The following is a 1,023-nucleotide window of genomic DNA, read 5'->3' on the forward strand; positions in this document are numbered from 1 at the left end:
GGAGGAGAAACAGGAAGCAGACACATCACTGAGCACGGAGAGCATGTGAGCGGCCCAGCCTCTACCTCACACCCCAAAGGGCCAGATATGGCTCTTGGGGAGTCCCTGCACAGCCCTGGGAGTGTGTCTCCTCTTCTCACCCATGTTACACATGATATACGGAGGTTTCCAGAGAAGAGCCCTCCTGACTCCTCAGGCAAGGCATCTCAAGGTCCCAACCACCCCCACCAACTTGCCAATCTGCCCCCCACATTTTCTAAACCCTGATGCCTCTCAGGACTCCCTCAGTGCCTGTTACACCAACCCCAAGCTCCTTGTCTGACATTCAAGGCTCTTCCAAGCCATTACCCATACCCACCACTGCTCATCTCCATCCTTTGTTATATCCCCTCGTGTTGTGAACAAACATTGGGCCCCAGCCATAGTAGGGGGGCCACATTGCTCTTTCATTCCCCTGCCTTTTGTACCTGTGTGTCCTTTCACCTTGGGCTCTCTTCTCTTTTCTCTCCCTGGGAGACTCCTATTCATCCACCAAAGCCCAATTCAGAAAGGACCTCTTCCAGTTTATTTTTATTTATTTACTTTTAAAGATTTTATCTATTTCATCGTGAGAGACACACAGAAAGAGGCAGAGACATAGGCAGAGGGAGAAGCAGGCTCCCCACAGGAGCCCGTTACAGGACTCGATCCCAGGACCCCACGATCACGACCTGAGCCAAAGTCAGATGCTCAACTCCTCACTCCACTCAGGGGCCCCAGTACCTCTTCCAGTTTAAACACCAGGCATCCTCAGCATGATTGAGACCTTAAGGTCAAAAAGAACTGCAAGTAACTGTTGACCTCTCCTGAGTAGGCTTGTTACAGGCCATGGCATCAGCGTAGCATTTCTGCAACAACTACATGAGTATGGTGGGCAAGAGCATAAATGGATAAATGAGGTGGTGTTGCTTCGAACCCTGGTTCTCTCCAGGAAAGAAAGGAGACACAAACCTAGAAAGACAAAGTGAGGAAGAGCCCTGTAGG

The sequence above is a fragment of the Canis aureus genome, chromosome 3 (genome assembly GCF_053574225.1).
Source record: "Canis aureus isolate CA01 chromosome 3, VMU_Caureus_v.1.0, whole genome shotgun sequence".
NCBI lineage: Eukaryota > Metazoa > Chordata > Mammalia > Carnivora > Canidae > Canis > Canis aureus.